Source organism: Haliaeetus albicilla, chromosome 12 (assembly GCF_947461875.1).
Source record: "Haliaeetus albicilla chromosome 12, bHalAlb1.1, whole genome shotgun sequence".
NCBI classification, from domain to species: Eukaryota; Metazoa; Chordata; class Aves; order Accipitriformes; family Accipitridae; genus Haliaeetus; species Haliaeetus albicilla.
The window spans coordinates 2327783-2343480 of record NC_091494.1 but is presented as its reverse complement, the minus strand read 5'-3'; positions in this window follow the sequence as shown (position 1 = coordinate 2343480).

Sequence of the window (15698 nt, the reverse complement as noted above, 5' to 3'; positions counted from 1 at the left end):
TATCCCTACCTGGTGCACCTGCTTAAGCCTGGCGTCCCTTCCCGACGCTCCGGCGTAGTACCGGTACCCCCACTCGGTACTCCTGGGTGGCACCTGTAACCCTCTACGGTACTCTGGGGTGGTACCAGTACTCCCACCAGGTACTCCGGGTACTACCCGTAACCCTCATCGGTACTCCGGGGTGGTACCAGTACCCCCACCCAGTACTACAGGGTACAACTGCTGTCCCTACGGGTGCGCAGCGTTAGACTCGCCCTTACTACCTGACCCTCCGCGTTAGGCCCGGTGTCCCTACCCGACGTTCCGGGATAGAACCTGTTCCCCCAACAGTACTATGGGGTTGTAACGGAAGCCTTTCTGATGCGCCGGAGTTCACCTGTTGTCCCTACGGGCGCCCCCTGTTAGACCCGGCCTCCCTTCCTGAGCCCCCAGGGTAGGCCTGGTATCCCTACCTGGTGCACCTGCTTAAGCCTGGCGTCCCTTCCCGGCGCTCCGGCGTAGTACCGGTACCCCCACCTGGTGCTCCTGGGTGGCACCTGTAACCCTCTACGGTATTCCGGGGTGGTACTAGTACTCCCACCAGGTACTCCGGGTACTACCCGTAACCCTCATCGGTACTCCGGGGTGGTACCTGTGCACGCAACCGGCGCTCCGGGGTAGTACCGATACCACCACTCGGCACTACGGGGTGGTACCAGTACCCCCACCCAGTACTAATACAGGGTACAACTGCTGTCCCTACGGGTGCGCGGCGTTAGACTCGCCCTTACTACCTGACCCTCCGCGTTAGGCCCGGTGTCCCTACCCGACGTTCCGGCATAGAACCTGTTCCCCCAACAGTACTACGGGCTTGTACCGGAAACCTTTGTGATGCGCCAGAGTTCACCTGTTGTCCCTACGGGCGCGCCCTGTTAGACCCGTCCTCCCTTCCTGAGCCCCCAGGGCAGGCCTGGTATCCCTACCTGGTGCACCTGCTTAAGCCTGGCGTCCCTTCCCGACGCTCCAAGGTAGTACCGGTACCCCCACTCGGTACTCCGTGGTAGTACCCGTAATCCTCATCGGTACTCCGCGGTGGTACCAGTACTCCCACCAGGTACTCCGTGGTAGTACCCGTAATCCTCATCGGTACTCCCGGTTAGTACCCGTGCCCCCACCCGGTGCTCTGGTGTAGTACCCTTAACCCTCATTGGTACTCCGGGGTGGTACCGGTACCCGCAACCGGCGCTCCGGGGTAGTACCGGTACCACCACTCGGCACTCTGGGGTGGTACCAGTACCCCCACCCAGTACTACAGGTTACAACTGCTGTCCCTACGGGCGCGCGGGGTTAGACTCGCCCTGACTACCTGACCCTCTGCATTAGGCCCGGTGTCCCTACCCGACGTTCCGGGATAGAACCTGTTCCCCCAACAGTGCTACGAGGTTGTACCGGAAACCTTTGTGATGCGCCGGAGTTCACCTGTTGTACCTACGGGCGTGCCCTTTTAGACCAGGCCTCCCTTCCTGACCCCCCAGGGTAGGCCTGGTATCCCTACCTGGTGCACCTGCTTAAGCCTGGCGTCCCTTCCCGACGCTCCGGGGTAGTACCGGTACCCCCACCTGGTGCTCCTGGGTGGCACCTGTAACCCTCTACGGTACTCTGGGGTGGTACCAGTACTCCCACCAGGTACTCCGGGTACTACCTGTAACCCTCATCGGTACTCCGGGGTGGTACCAGTACCCCCACCCAGTACTACAGGGTACAACTGCTGTCCCTACGGGTGCGCAGCGTTAGACTCGCCCTTACTACCTGACCCTCCGCGTTAGGCCCGGTGTCCCTACCCGACCTTCCGGGATAGAACCTGTTCCCCCAACAGTACTATGGGGTTGTAACGGAAGCCTTTCTGATGCGCCGGAGTTCACCTCTTGTCCCTATGGGCGCCCCCTGTTAGACCCGGCCTCCCTTCCTGAGCCCCCAGGGTAGGCCTGGTATCCCTACCTGGTGCACCTGCTTAAGCCTGGCGTCCCTTCCCGACGCTCCGGCGTAGTACCGGTACCCCCACTCGGTACTCCTGGGTGGCACCTGTAACCCTCTACGGTACTCTGGGGTGGTACCAGTACTCCCACCAGGTACTCCGGGTACTACCCGTAACCCTCATCGGTACTCCGGGGTGGTACCAGTACCCCCACCCAGTACTACAGGGTACAACTGCTGTCCCTACGGGTGCGCAGCGTTAGACTCGCCCTTACTACCTGACCCTCCGCGTTAGGCCCTTTTGTCCCTCCCCGACGTTCCGGGATAGAACCTGTTCCCCCAACAGTACTATGGGGTTGTAACGGAAGCCTTTCTGATGCGCCGGAGTTCACCTCTTGTCCCTATGGGCGCCCCCTGTTAGACCCGGCCTCCCTTCCTGAGCCCCCAGGGTAGGCCTGGTATCCCTACCTGGTGCACCTGCTTCAGCCTGGCGTCCCTTCCCGACGCTCCGGCGTAGTACCGGTACCCCCACCTGGTGCTCCTGGGTGGCACCTGTAACCCTCTACGGTACTCTGGGGTGGTACCAGTACTCCCACCAGGTACTCCGGGTACTACCCGTAACCCTCATCGGTACTCCGGGGTGGTACCAGTACCCCCACCCAGTACTACAGGGTACAACTGCTGTCCCTACTGCTGCGCCGGGTGAGACCCGCCCTTTCTATCGGACCCTCCGCGGTAGGCCCGGTGTCCCTACCCGACCTTCCGGGATTGAACCTGTTCCCCCAACAGTACTATGGGGTTGTAACGGAAGCCTTTCTGATGCGCCGGAGTTCACCTCTTGTCCCTACGGGCGCCCCCTGTTAGACCCGGCCTCCCTTCCTGAGCCCCCAGGGTAGGCCTGGTATCCCTACCTGGTGCACCTGCTTAAGCCTGGCGTCCCTTCCCGACGCTCCGGCGTAGTACCGGTACCCCCACCTGGTGCTCCTGGGTGGTACCTGTAACCCTCTACGGTATTCCGGGGTGGTACTAGTACTCCCACCAGGTACTCCGGGGTAGTACCCGTAACCCTCATCGGTACTCCGGGGTGGTACCAGTACCCCCACCCAGTACTACAGGGTACAACTGCTGTCCCTACTGCCGCGCGGGGTGAGACCCGCCCTTTCTATCTGACCCTCCGCGGTAGGCCCGGTGTCCCTACCCGACGTTCCGGGATAGAACCTGTTCCCCCAACAGTATTATGGGGTTGTACCGGAAACCTTTGTGATGCGCCGGAGTTCACCTGTTGTCCCTACGGGCGCGCCCTGTTAAGCCCGGCCTCCCTTCCTGAGCCCCCAGGGTAGGCCTGGTATCCCTACCTCGTGCACCTGCTTAAGCCTGGCGTCCCTTCCCGACGCTCCGGGGTAGTACCGGTACCCCCACTCGGTACTCCGTCGTAGTACCCGCAATCCTCATCGGTACTCCGGGGTGGGACCAGTACTCCCACCAGGTACTGCGGGGTAGTACCCGAAACCCTCATCGGTACTCCGGGGTGGTACCTGTGCACGCAACCGGCGCTCCGGGGTAGTACCGATACCACCACTCGGCACTACGGGGTGGTACCAGTACCCCCACCCAGTACTAATACAGGGTACAACTGCTGTCCCTACGGGTGCGCGGCGTTAGACTCGCCCTTACTACCTGACCCTCCGCGTTAGGCCCGGTGTCCCTACCCGACGTTCCGGCATAGAACCTGTTCCCCCAACAGTACTACGGGCTTGTACCGGAAACCTTTGTGATGCGCCAGAGTTCACCTGTTGTCCCTACGGGCGCGCCCTGTTAGACCCGGCCTCCCTTCCTGAGCCCCCAGGGTAGGCCTGGTATCCCTACCTGGTGCACCTGCTTAAGCCTGGCGTCCCTTCCCGACGCTCCGGCGTAGTACCGGTACCCCCACCTGGTGCTCCTGGGTGGCACCTGTAACCCTCTACGGTACTCTGGGGTGGTACCAGTACTCCCACCAGGTACTCCGGGTACTACCCGTAACCCTCATCGGTACTCCGGGGTGGTACCAGTACCCCCACCCAGTACTACAGGGTACAACTGCTGTCCCTACGGGTGCGCAGCGTTAGACTCGCCCTTACTACCTGACCCTCCGCGTTAGGCCCGGTGTCCCTACCCGACGTTCCGGGATAGAACCTGTTCCCCCAACAGTACTATGGGGTTGTAACGGAAGCCTTTCTGATGCGCCGGAGTTCACCTCTTGTCCCTATGGGCGCCCCCTGTTAGACCCGGCCTCCCTTCCTGAGCCCCCAGGGTAGGCCTGGTATCCCTACCTGGTGCTCCGGGAAGGCCTGGCGTCCCTTCCCGACGCTCCGGCGTAGTACCGGTACCCCCACCTGGTGCTCCTGAGCGGCACCTGTAACCCTCTACGGTACTCTGGGGTGGTACCAGTACTCCCACCAGGTACTCCGGGTACTACCCGTAACCCTCATCGGTACTCCGGGGTGGTACCAGTACCCCCACCCAGTACTACAGGGTACAACTGCTGTCCCTACTGCTGCGCCGGGTGAGACCCGCCCTTTCTATCGGACCCTCCGCGGTAGGCCCGGTGTCCCTACCCGACGTTCCGGGATAGAACCTGTTCCCCCAACAGTACTATGGGGTTGTAACGGAAGCCTTTCTGATGCGCCAGAGTTCACCTCTTGTCCCTACGGGCGCCCCCTGTTAGACCCGGCCTCCCTTCCTGAGCCCCCAGGGTAGGCCTGGTATCCCTACCTGGTGCACCTGCTTAAGCCTGGCGTCCCTTCCCGGCGCTCCGGCGTAGTACCGGTACCCCCACCTGGTGCTCCTGGGTGGTACCTGTAACCCTCTACGGTACTCCGCGCTGGTACCAGTACTCCCACCAGGTACTCCGGGGTAGTACCCGTAATCCTCATCGGTAGTCCCGGTTAGTACCCGTGCCCCCACCCGGTGCTCTGGTGTAGTACCCTTAACCCTCATTGGTACTCCGGGGTGGTACCGGTACCCGCAACCGGCGCTCCGGGGTAGTACTGGTACCACAACTCGGCACTCTGGGGTGGTACCAGTACCCCCACCCAGTACTACAGGGTACAACTGCTGTCCCTACGGGCGCGCGGGGTTAGACTCGCCCTGACTACCTGACCCTCTGCATTAGGCCCGGTGTCCCTACCCGACGTTCCGGGATAGAACCTGTTCCCCCAACAGTGCTACGAGGTTGTACCGGAAACCTTTGTGATGCGCCGGAGTTCACCTGTTGTACCTACGGGCGTGCCCTTTTAGACCAGGCCTCCCTTCCTGACCCCCCAGGGTAGGCCTGGTATCCCTACCTGGTGCACCTGCTTAAGCCTGGCGTCCCTTCCCGACGCTCCGGGGTAGTACCGGTACCCCCACCTGGTGCTCCTGGGTGGCACCTGTAACCCTCTACGGTACTCTGGGGTGGTACCAGTACTCCCACCAGGTACTCCGGGTACTACCCGTAACCCTCATCGGTACTCCGGGGTGGTACCAGTACCCCCACCCAGTACTACAGGGTACAACTGCTGTCCCTACTGCTGCGCCGGGTGAGACCCGCCCTTTCTATCTGACCCTCCGCGTTAGGCCCGGTGTCCCTACCCGACGTTCCGGGATAGAACCTGTTCCCCCAACAGTACTATGGGGTTGTAACGGAAGCCTTTCTGATGCGCCGGAGTTCACCTCTTGTCCCTACGGGCGCCCCCTGTTAGACCCGGCCTCCCTTCCTGAGCCCCCAGGGTAGGCCTGGTATCCCTACCTGGTGCACCTGCTTAAGCCTGGCGTCCCTTCCCGGCGCTCCGGCGTAGTACCGGTACCCCCACCTGGTGCTCCTGGGTGGCACCTGTAACCCTCTACGGTATTCCGGGGTGGTACTAGTACTCCCACCAGGTACTCCGGGTACTACCCGTAACCCTCATCGGTACTCCGGGGTGGTACCAGTACCCCCACCCAGTACTACAGGGTACAACTGCTGTCCCTACTGCTGCGCCGGGTGAGACCCGCCCTTTCTATCTGACCCTCCGCGGTAGGCCCGGTGTCCCTACCCGACGTTCCGGGATAGAACCTGTTCCCCCAACAGTATTATGGGGTTGTACCGGAAACCTTTGTGATGCGCCGGAGTTCACCTGTTGTCCCTACGGGCGCGCCCTGTTAGGCCCGGCCTCCCTTCCTGAGCCCCCAGGGCAGGCCTGGTATCCCTACCTGGTGCACCTGCTTAAGCCTGGCGTCCCTTCCCGACGCTCCGGGGTAGTACCGGTACCCCCACTCGGTACTCCGTGGTAGTACCCGTAATCCTCATCGGTACTCCGCGGTGGTACCAGTACTCCCACCAGGTACTGCGGGGTAGTACCCGAAACCCTCATCGGTACTCCGGGGTGGTACCTGTGCACGCAACCGGCGCTCCGGGGTAGTACCGATACCACCACTCGGCACTACGGGGTGGTACCAGTACCCCCACCCAGTACTAATACAGGGTACAACTGCTGTCCCTACGGGTGCGCGGCGTTAGACTCGCCCTTACTACCTGACCCTCCGCGTTAGGCCCGGTGTCCCTACCCGACGTTCCGGCATAGAACCTGTTCCCCCAACAGTACTACGGGCTTGTACCGGAAACCTTTGTGATGCGCCAGAGTTCACCTGTTGTCCCTACGGGCGCGCCCTGTTAGACCCGGCCTCCCTTCCTGAGCCCCCAGGGCAGGCCTGGTATCCCTACCTGGTGCACCTGCTTAAGCCTGGCGTCCCTTCCCGACGCTCCAAGGTAGTACCGGTACCCCCACTCGGTACTCCGTGGTAGTACCCCTAATCCTCATCGGTACTCCGCGGTGGTACCAGTACTCCCACCAGGTACTCCGTGGTAGTACCCGTAATCCTCATCGGTACTCCCGGTTAGTACCCGTGCCCCCACCCGGTGCTCTGGTGTAGTACCCTTAACCCTCATTGGTACTCCGGGGTGGTACCGGTACCCGCAACCGGCGCTCCGGGGTAGTACCGGTACCACCACTCGGCACTCTGGGGTGGTACCAGTACCCCCACCCAGTACTACAGGTTACAACTGCTGTCCCTACGGGCGCGCGGGGTTAGACTCGCCCTGACTACCTGACCCTCTGCATTAGGCCCGGTGTCCCTACCCGACGTTCCGGGATAGAACCTGTTCCCCCAACAGTGCTACGAGGTTGTACCGGAAACCTTTGTGATGCGCCGGAGTTCACCTGTTGTACCTACGGGCGTGCCCTTTTAGACCAGGCCTCCCTTCCTGACCCCCCAGGGTAGGCCTGGTATCCCTACCTGGTGCACCTGCTTAAGCCTGGCGTCCCTTCCCGACGCTCCGGGGTAGTACCGGTACCCCCACCTGGTGCTCCTGGGTGGCACCTGTAACCCTCTACGGTACTCTGGGGTGGTACCAGTACTCCCACCAGGTACTCCGGGTACTACCCGTAACCCTCATCGGTACTCCGGGGTGGTACCAGTACCCCCACCCAGTACTACAGGGTACAACTGCTGTCCCTACGGGTGCGCAGCGTTAGACTCGCCCTTACTACCTGACCCTCCGCGTTAGGCCCGGTGTCCCTACCCGACCTTCCGGGATAGAACCTGTTCCCCCAACAGTACTATGGGGTTGTAACGGAAGCCTTTCTGATGCGCCGGAGTTCACCTCTTGTCCCTATGGGCGCCCCCTGTTAGACCCGGCCTCCCTTCCTGAGCCCCCAGGGTAGGCCTGGTATCCCTACCTGGTGCACCTGCTTAAGCCTGGCGTCCCTTCCCGACGCTCCGGCGTAGTACCGGTACCCCCACTCGGTACTCCTGGGTGGCACCTGTAACCCTCTACGGTACTCTGGGGTGGTACCAGTACTCCCACCAGGTACTCCGGGTACTACCCGTAACCCTCATCGGTACTCCGGGGTGGTACCAGTACCCCCACCCAGTACTACAGGGTACAACTGCTGTCCCTACGGGTGCGCAGCGTTAGACTCGCCCTTACTACCTGACCCTCCGCGTTAGGCCCTTTTGTCCCTCCCCGACGTTCCGGGATAGAACCTGTTCCCCCAACAGTACTATGGGGTTGTAACGGAAGCCTTTCTGATGCGCCAGAGTTCACCTCTTGTCCCTATGGGCGCCCCCTGTTAGACCCGGCCTCCCTTCCTGAGCCCCCAGGGTAGGCCTGGTATCCCTACCTGGTGCACCTGCTTCAGCCTGGCGTCCCTTCCCGACGCTCCGGCGTAGTACCGGTACCCCCACCTGGTGCTCCTGGGTGGCACCTGTAACCCTCTACGGTACTCTGGGGTGGTACCAGTACTCCCACCAGGTACTCCGGGTACTACCCGTAACCCTCATCGGTACTCCGGGGTGGTACCAGTACCCCCACCCAGTACTACAGGGTACAACTGCTGTCCCTACTGCTGCGCCGGGTGAGACCCGCCCTTTCTATCGGACCCTCCGCGGTAGGCCCGGTGTCCCTACCCGACCTTCCGGGATTGAACCTGTTCCCCCAACAGTACTATGGGGTTGTAACGGAAGCCTTTCTGATGCGCCGGAGTTCACCTCTTGTCCCTACGGGCGCCCCCTGTTAGACCCGGCCTCCCTTCCTGAGCCCCCAGGGTAGGCCTGGTATCCCTACCTGGTGCACCTGCTTAAGCCTGGCGTCCCTTCCCGGCGCTCCGGCGTAGTACCGGTACCCCCACCTGGTGCTCCTGGGTGGTACCTGTAACCCTCTACGGTATTCCGGGGTGGTACTAGTACTCCCACCAGGTACTCCGGGTACTACCCGTAACCCTCATCGGTACTCCGGGGTGGTACCAGTACCCCCACCCAGTACTACAGGGTACAACTGCTGTCCCTACTGCTGCGCCGGGTGAGACCCGCCCTTTCTATCTGACCCTCCGCGGTAGGCCCGGTGTCCCTACCCGACGTTCCGGGATAGAACCTGTTCCCCCAACAGTACTATGGGGTTGTAACGGAAGCCTTTCTGATGCGCCGGAGTTCACCTCTTGTCCCTACGGGCGCCCCCTGTTAGGCCCGGCCTCCCTTCCTGAGCCCCCAGGGTAGGCCTGGTATCCCTACCTCGTGCACCTGCTTAAGCCTGGCGTCCCTTCCCGACGCTCCGGGGTAGTACCGGTACCCCCACTCGGTACTCCGTGGTAGTACCAGCAATCCTCATCGGTACTCCGGGGTGGGACCAGTACTCCCACCAGGTACTGCGGGGTAGTACCCGAAACCCTCATCGGTACTCCGGGGTGGTACCTGTGCACGCAACCGGCGCTCCGGGGTAGTACCGATACCACCACTCGGCACTACGGGGTGGTACCAGTACCCCCACCCAGTACTAATACAGGGTACAACTGCTGTCCCTACGGGTGCGCGGCGTTAGACTCGCCCTTACTACCTGACCCTCCGCGTTAGGCCCGGTGTCCCTACCCGACGTTCCGGCATAGAACCTGTTCCCCCAACAGTACTACGGGCTTGTACCGGAAACCTTTGTGATGCGCCAGAGTTCACCTGTTGTCCCTACGGGCGCGCCCTGTTAGACCCGTCCTCCCTTCCTGAGCCCCCAGGGCAGGCCTGGTATCCCTACCTGGTGCACCTGCTTAAGCCTGGCGTCCCTTCCCGACGCTCCAAGGTAGTACCGGTACCCCCACTCGGTACTCCGGGGTAGTACCCGTAATCCTCATCGGTACTCCGCGGTGGTACCAGTACTCCCACCAGGTACTCCGTGGTAGTACCCGTAATCCTCATCGGTACTCCCGGTTAGTACCCGTGCCCCCACCCGGTGCTCTGGCGTAGTACCCTTAACCCTCATTGGTACTCCGGGGTGGTACCGGTACCCGCAACCGGCGCTCCGGGGTAGTACCGGTACCACCACTCGGCACTCTGGGGTGGTACCAGTACCCCCACCCAGTACTACAGGTTACAACTGCTGTCCCTACGGGCGCACGGGGTTAGACTCGCCCTGACTACCTGACCCTCTGCATTAGGCCCGGTGTCCCTACCCGACGTTCCGGGATAGAACCTGTTCCCCCAACAGTGCTACGAGGTTGTACCGGAAACCTTTGTGATGCGCCGGAGTTCACCTGTTGTACCTACGGGCGTGCCCTTTTAGACCAGGCCTCCCTTCCTGACCCCCCAGGGTAGGCCTGGTATCCCTACCTGGTGCACCTGCTTCAGCCTGGCGTCCCTTCCCGACGCTCCGGGGTAGTACCGGTACCCCCACCTGGTGCTCCTGGGTGGCACCTGTAACCCTCTACGGTACTCTGGGGTGGTACCAGTACTCCCACCAGGTACTCTGGGTACTACCCGTAACCCTCATCGGTACTCCGGGGTGGTACCAGTACCCCCACCCAGTACTACAGGGTACAACTGCTGTCCCTACGGGTGCGCAGCGTTAGACTCGCCCTTACTACCTGACCCTCCGCGTTAGGCCCGGTGTCCCTACCCGACCTTCCGGGATAGAACCTGTTCCCCCAACAGTACTATGGGGTTGTAATGGAAGCCTTTCTGATGCGCCGGAGTTCACCTCTTGTCCCTATGGGCGCCCCCTGTTAGACCCGGCCTCCCTTCCTGAGCCCCCAGGGTAGGCCTGGTATCCCTACCTGGTGCACCTGCTTAAGCCTGGCGTCCCTTCCCGACGCTCCGGCGTAGTACCGGTACCCCCACCTGGTGCTCCTGGGTGGTACCTGTAACCCTCTACGGTATTCCGGGGTGGTACTAGTACTCCCACCAGGTACTCCGGGGTAGTACCCGTAACCCTCATCGGTACTCCGGGGTGGTACCAGTACCCCCACCCAGTACTACAGGGTACAACTGCTGTCCCTACTGCCGCGCGGGGTGAGACCCGCCCTTTCTATCTGACCCTCCGCGGTAGGCCCGGTGTCCCTACCCGACGTTCCGGGATAGAACCTGTTCCCCCAACAGTATTATGGGGTTGTACCGGAAACCTTTGTGATGCGCCGGAGTTCACCTGTTGTCCCTACGGGCGCGCCCTGTTAAGCCCGGCCTCCCTTCCTGAGCCCCCAGGGTAGGCCTGGTATCCCTACCTCGTGCACCTGCTTAAGCCTGGCGTCCCTTCCCGACGCTCCGGGGTAGTACCGGTACCCCCACTCGGTACTCCGTGGTAGTACCAGCAATCCTCATCGGTACTCCGGGGTGGGACCAGTACTCCCACCAGGTACTGCGGGGTAGTACCCGAAACCCTCATCGGTACTCCGGGGTGGTACCTGTGCACGCAACCGGCGCTCCGGGGTAGTACCGATACCACCACTCGGCACTACGGGGTGGTACCAGTACCCCCACCCAGTACTAATACAGGGTACAACTGCTGTCCCTACGGGTGCGCGAAGTTAGACTCGCCCTTACTACCTGACCCTCCGCGTTAGGCCCGGTGTCCCTACCCGACGTTCCGGGATAGAACCTGTTCCCCCAACAGTACTATGGGGTTGGACCGGAAACCTTTGTGATGCGCCAGAGTTCACCTCTTGTCCCTACGGGCGCGCCCTGTTAGACCCGGCCTCCCTTCCTGAGCCCCCAGGGTAGGCCTGGTATCCCTACCTGGTGCACCTGCTTAAGCCTGGCGTCCCTTCCCGACGCTCCGGGGTAGTACCGGTACCCCCACCTGGTGCTCCTGGGTGGCACCTGTAACCCTCTACGGTATTCCGGGGTGGTACTAGTACTCCCACCAGGTACTCCGGGTACTACCCGTAACCCTCAGCGGTACTCCGGGTTGGTACCAGTACCCCCACCCACTACTACAGGGTACAACTGCTGTCCCTACGGGTGCGCGGGGTTACACCCGACCTTTCTATCTCACCCTCCGCGTTAGGCCCGGTGTCCCTACCCGACGTTCCGGGATAGAACCTGTTCCCCCAACAGTACTATGGGGTTGTAACGGAAGCCTTTCTGATGCGCCGGAGTTCACCTCTTGTCCCTACGGGCGCCCCCTGTTAGACCCGGCCTCCCTTCCTGAGCCCCCAGGGTAGGCCTGGTATCCCTACCTGGTGCACCTGCTTAAGCCTGGCGTCCCTTCCCGACGCTCCGGCGTAGTACCGGTACCCCCACCTGGTGCTCCTGGGTGGCACCTGTAACCCTCTACGGTACTCTGGGGTGGTACCAGTACTCCCACCAGGTACTCCGGGTACTACCCGTAACCCTCATCGGTACTCCGGGGTGGTACCAGTACCCCCACCCAGTACTACAGGGTACAACTGCTGTCCCTACTGCCGCGCGGGGTGAGACCCGCCCTTTCTATCTGACCCTCCGCGGTAGGCCCGGTGTCCCTACCCGACGTTCCGGGATAGAACCTGTTCCCCCAACAGTATTATGGGGTTGTACCGGAAACCTTTGTGATGCGCCGGAGTTCACCTGTTGTCCCTACGGGCGCGCCCTGTTAGGCCCGGCCTCCCTTCCTGAGCCCCCAGGGTAGGCCTGGTATCCCTACCTCGTGCACCTGCTTAAGCCTGGCGTCCCTTCCCGACGCTCCGGGGTAGTACCGGTACCCCCACTCGGTACTCCGTGGTAGTACCAGCAATCCTCATCGGTACTCCGGGGTGGGACCAGTACTCCCACCAGGTACTGCGGGGTAGTACCCGAAACCCTCATCGGTACTCCGGGGTGGTACCTGTGCACGCAACCGGCGCTCCGGGGTAGTACCGATACCACCACTCGGCACTACGGGGTGGTACCAGTACCCCCACCCAGTACTAATACAGGGTACAACTGCTGTCCCTACGGGTGCGCGGCGTTAGACTCGCCCTTACTACCTGACCCTCCGCGTTAGGCCCGGTGTCCCTACCCGACGTTCCGGCATAGAACCTGTTCCCCCAACAGTACTACGGGCTTGTACCGGAAACCTTTGTGATGCGCCAGAGTTCACCTGTTGTCCCTACGGGCGCGCCCTGTTAGACCCGGCCTCCCTTCCTGAGCCCCCAGGGTAGGCCTGGTATCCCTACCTGGTGCACCTGCTTAAGCCTGGCGTCCCTTCCCGACGCTCCGGCGTAGTACCGGTACCCCCACCTGGTGCTCCTGGGTGGCACCTGTAACCCTCTACGGTACTCTGGGGTGGTACCAGTACTCCCACCAGGTACTCCGGGTACTACCCGTAACCCTCATCGGTACTCCGGGGTGGTACCAGTACCCCCACCCAGTACTACAGGGTACAACTGCTGTCCCTACTGCAGCGCCGGGTGAGACCCGCCCTTTCTATCGGACCCTCCGCGGTAGGCCCGGTGTCCCTACCCGACGTTCCGGGATAGAACCTGTTCCCCCAACAGTACTATGGGGTTGTACCGGAAAACTTTCTGATGCGCCGGAGTTCACCTCTTGTCCCTACGGGCGCCCCCTGTTAGACCCGGCCTCCCTTCCTGAGCCCCCAGGGTAGGCCTGGTATCCCTACCTGGTGCACCTGCTTAAGCCTGGCGTCCCTTCCCGACGCTCCGGGGTAGTACCGGTACCCCCACCTGGTGCTCCTGGGTGGCACCTGTAACCCTCTACGGTATTCCGGGGTGGTACTAGTACTCCCACCAGGTACTCCGGGTACTACCCGTAACCCTCAGCGGTACTCCGGGTTGGTACCAGTACCCCCACCCACTACTACAGGGTACAACTGCTGTCCCTACGGGTGCGCGGGGTTACACCCGACCTTTCTATCTCACCCTCCGCGTTAGGCCCGGTGTCCCTACCCGACGTTCCGGGATAGAACCTGTTCCCCCAACAGTACTACGGGCTTGTACCGGAAACCTTTGTGATGCGCCAGAGTTCACCTGTTGTCCCTACGGGCGCGCCCTGTTAGACCCGGCCTCCCTTCCTGAGCCCCCAGGGTAGGCCTGGTATCCCTACCTGGTGCACCTGCTTAAGCCTGGCGTCCCTTCCCGACGCTCCGGCGTAGTACCGGTACCCCCACCTGGTGCTCCTGGGTGGCACCTGTAACCCTCTACGGTACTCTGGGGTGGTACCAGTACTCCCACCAGGTACTCCGGGTACTACCCGTAACCCTCATCGGTACTCCGGGGTGGTACCAGTACCCCCACCCACTACTACAGGGTACAACTGCTGTCCCTACTGCAGCGCCGGGTGAGACCCGCCCTTTCTATCTGACCCTCCGCGGTAGGCCCGGTGTCCCTACCCGACGTTCCGGGATAGAACCTGTTCCCCCAACAGTACTATGGGGTTGTACCGGAAAACTTTCTGATGCGCCGGAGTTCACCTCTTGTCCCTACGGGCGCCCCCTGTTAGACCCGGCCTCCCTTCCTGAGCCCCCAGGGTAGGCCTGGTATCCCTACCTGGTGCACCTGCTTAAGCCTGGCGTCCCTTCCCGACGCTCCGGGGTAGTACCGGTACCCCCACCTGGTGCTCCTGGGTGGCACCTGTAACCCTCTACGGTATTCCGGGGTGGTACTAGTACTCCCACCAGGTACTCCGGGTACTACCCGTAACCCTCAGCGGTACTCCGGGTTGGTACCAGTACCCCCACCCACTACTACAGGGTACAACTGCTGTCCCTACGGGTGCGCGGGGTTACACCCGACCTTTCTATCTCACCCTCCGCGTTAGGCCCGGTGTCCCTACCCGACGTTCCGGGATAGAACCTGTTCCCCCAACAGTACTATGGGGTTGTAACGGAAGCCTTTCTGATGCGCCGGAGTTCACCTCTTGTCCCTATGGGCGCCCCCTGTTAGACCCGGCCTCCCTTCCTGAGCCCCCAGGGTAGGCCTGGTATCCCTACCTGGTGCACCTGCTTAAGCCTGGCGTCCCTTCCCGACGCTCCGGGGTAGTACCGGTACCCCCACCTGGTGCTCCTGGGTGGTACCTGTAACCCTCTACGGTATTCCGGGGTGGTACTAGTACTCCCACCAGGTACTCCGGGGTAGTACCCATAACCCACATCGGTACTCTGGGGTGGTACCAGTACCCCCACCCAGTACTACAGGGTACAACTGCTGTCCCTACTGCCGCGCGGGGTGAGACCCGCCCTTTCTATCTGACCCTCCGCGTTAGGCCCGGTGTCCCTACCCGACGTTCCGGGATAGAACCTGTTCCCCCAACAGTATTATGGGGTTGTACCGGAAACCTTTGTGATGCGCCGGAGTTCACCTGTTGTCCCTACGGGCGCGCCCTGTTAGGCCCGGCCTCCCTTCCTGAGCCCCCAGGGTAGGCCTGGTATCCCTACCTCGTGCACCTGCTTAAGCCTGGCGTCCCTTCCCGACGCTCCGGGGTAGTACCGGTACCCCCACTCGGTACTCCGTGGTAGTACCAGCAATCCTCATCGGTACTCCGGGGTGGGACCAGTACTCCCACCAGGTACTGCGGGGTAGTACCCGAAACCCTCATCGGTACTCCGGGGTGGTACCTGTGCACGCAACCGGCGCTCCGGGGTAGTACCGATACCACCACTCGGCACTACGGGGTGGTACCAGTACCCCCACCCAGTACTAATACAGGGTACAACTGCTGTCCCTACGGGTGCGCGAAGTTAGACTCGCCCTTACTACCTGACCCTCCGCGTTAGGCCCGGTGTCCCTACCCGACGTTCCGGGATAGAACCTGTTCCCCCAACAGTACTATGGGGTTGGACCGGAAACCTTTGTGATGCGCCAGAGTTCACCTCTTGTCCCTACGGGCGCGCCCTGTTAGACCCGGCCTCCCTTCCTGAGCCCCCAGGGTAGGCCTGGTATCCCTACCTGGTGCACCTGCTTAAGCCTGGCGTCCCTTCCCGACGCTCCGGGGTAGTACCGGTACCCCCACCTGGTGCTCCT